Here is a 2,581-nt window from a genome sequence, read left to right as displayed (position 1 = left end):
TGTAGAGACCTGCGATCTCGGCCGCTGTGGGAAGGAAGGGAGGCCTGAGGCCCCAGGGACAGGTGCTGGCCCTGACCCCCCAGCATGCTGCACTGAGTTGTGGGAAGGAGCCCCTGGGAGCCCCTAGTTCCCGAGTGAGCCTGAGGGCCCAGCAGGACTGTGACTTGATCGGCCAGGTGTCCTACACGGCTGCTGCGCTGAACTACAGATGGGTGAGACGGCAGCACAGTGGGCACCCAGAGGGAGGAACCAGGGAGGGACAAAGCAGGTTCCGAGGTGCTGGTCAGGTTCTCTTCCTCATGTCAGTGCTGACCCGGAAGTGTATTTAATGAGAATTTCCTGAAATGGGAAGAATCCCGCGGGGTCGCGGAGAGGCAGAGGCCCTTCTTCGGGGTCTACCTGCTCTACTGCCTGAACCCCCGTCACCAGGGCCGCGTCTACATGGGGTTCACTGTCAGCCCTGCTTCTCGGGTCCAGTAGCACAATGGGGGCCGCACAAAAGACAAGGCCCAGGCAGGGCGCAGTCGCTCACACCTGTAATCTTAGCACTTTGGGAAGCCAAAGCTGTCGGATCACTTGAGGTCAGCTGTGCTTCGAGAACAGCCTGGCCAACATGGTGAAACCCCGTTTCTGAAAAAAATACAAACATTAGCCGGGCATGGTGGCACGAACCTGTAATTCCAGCTACTTGGGAGACTGAGACAGGAGAATCGCTAGAGCCCGGGGGTCGGGACGTTGGTTGCAGCAAGCTGAATCGCGCCATTGCACGCCTGGTGAGACCTGGAGGGTCTCCGAGGCCGGAAGGCAGCTTCCTGGAGAAGGCGGACCCCGCGAGGCACAGGCCTGATGAGAGGGACCCTCCAGGCCTGTGACAAGGGTGGGGCGTCTGGGGAGGGGACGAGGCCTGTTGCAGAGGAGGAGTGTGACAGGGAGCCCTGGGAATCTCGGCGGTGGAACTCCGGGAAGGAGCGGGCTGGGGCGGGGTGATGATACAGACTGGAGTCCAGCATAGGGGTCTTGGTGGGCACGCTGGGGTCCGATGGGGTGCAGGAGGGAGAGGAGTGGGGACAGGTGGGTACCTGGGTTGGAGGAGGGGCCTGAGGTGGGCAAGTGCAGGGGGCGCGACTTCAGGCAGGGGCGGGACCTGGGGCTCTGCTGAGGCGGGGAATGAGGACCTCACTTTCGGGTGGGATTGGAGGGGACCCGCGGTGGAGAGCGGCGGGACTCCCAGGGACATTCCCGTTCTCCTCCCCAGGGAGATAGCGCTCATAGTGCACAGCTTCCTGTCCGCCCTGGCAGCCCTTCGGCGGGTAAGGAAGGAGAGCCGGCGGCCGCTAGTGGTCGGGGTTTGGGGTGCAACCCCTGCCAGGAGCTGCCCTGATGCCCTCGTACCCTGCCGCGGTTGGAGTGGGCCTGGCACCCCCGCCCTGGGCGCGCCTCCCGTTCCTGCTGCACCCCTACCTCCGCCCGACGCACGGTACTGGCCACTGGCCTTCGGGCCTCCTCTGTCCCAGGGAGCCGCGCAGGTCCCTTTGCTGACGACCAGCCTGAGACTAAGCCGGACCTTGGAACCTAGAGGCCTGTGCGCCCTGAGCTCCCGCGTGCTCCGGGGGAGGTCCGCCCCAGGCACGGGGGCTCCATCGATGATCGACCGTCCAGACAACTTCCATGCTCGACCATCCAGACAACTTCGGATCCAGCTGTTTGTTGAGGAACCAGGAAACGCCCTGACAATTTTGCGACCCTGTCCCCGTCTCTAAGATGGGGATGATAGTACTTCTGGCCATTCCTGAGCACAGCAGGACCTGCCTTTTCCTTTTGACTGGAAGGTTCTTTTCTACACCTTCTGTCTTGATAACCTGCCACCTGAACAGGGAGGTCTTCCCTGGCTCCCGATTTAAAATTGCAGCTCTGATAAGCCGGGCATGGTGGCATATGCCTGTAGTCCCAGCTACGGGGAAGACTGAGGTGGGAGGATCGCTTGAGCCCAGGAGTTGGAGGCTGCAGTGAGCTATGATCGCTCCACTGCACTATAGCCCGGGCAAAAGAGCAACACCGTCTCTAAAAATATAAAATAAAATTGCACCTCTTGAGTACTTCCCCATCCGCTCCTTTTCCTGAATACTTATTATCTGACTTGCTAGGTGTTTTATTGCTCTCGTTAGTCATTATCTGACCTGCTAGGTGTTTTATTGCTCTCTTTAGTCTCTCCCACCCCAACCTTTGCACTAAACTGCCCGAGGACAGCTCTTGTCACTGCTGTAGAACAAAGTTCAGCACAGAGACGATGGCCAAGAAATAGTCAATAAAATAATGGACGATGGGCGCCTTCTACTGAGCTCCCGCTAATTGTGAGTGAGTAGAGGACTTGCCCTGGGGAAATTCAGTGACCTGCTGGGTGTTGCTGAGCTGTGAGGAAGTTCAGGTCCGGCTGCAGTGGTGAGGATGTGACTCAATCAATCGCTGCTGATGCTCACAGGACGTTCACTAGCTTAGTCCCAGGGGGCAAGGATTTTAAACCCCCATGTCCATTTCCTCATCCATAAGATGCAAATAACAGTCACCCCTTCCTCACGGGATG

At 59.0% G+C, this 2,581-nt stretch overlaps 2 protein-coding genes across 3 annotated transcripts in view; one reads left to right on the top strand and one right to left on the bottom strand.

Moving 5' to 3' along the window:
* The window catches only part of LOC105541399 (SAGA-associated factor 29 homolog), a 55,565-nt gene extending 54,430 nt beyond the window's left edge, over window positions 1–1,135 (bottom strand). Inside the window, exon 1 of the mRNA XM_011982376.1 lies at window positions 1,080–1,135. The gene's annotated coding sequence lies outside the window, so the exon portion shown is untranslated. The remainder of the gene's footprint in view (window positions 1–1,079) is intronic.
* The window catches only part of LOC105541401 (sulfotransferase 1A1), a 55,375-nt gene that overhangs the window by 16,498 nt on the left and 36,296 nt on the right, over window positions 1–2,581 (top strand). The gene's annotated exons all lie outside the window — the stretch shown is intronic.

The sequence above is a fragment of the Mandrillus leucophaeus genome, unplaced genomic scaffold (assembly GCF_000951045.1).
Source record: "Mandrillus leucophaeus isolate KB7577 unplaced genomic scaffold, Mleu.le_1.0 Scaffold24, whole genome shotgun sequence".
NCBI classification, from domain to species: domain Eukaryota; kingdom Metazoa; phylum Chordata; class Mammalia; order Primates; family Cercopithecidae; genus Mandrillus; species Mandrillus leucophaeus.
The sequence above is the reverse complement of the archived record's forward strand: the minus strand, read 5'-3'. Positions and strand labels throughout refer to the sequence as shown.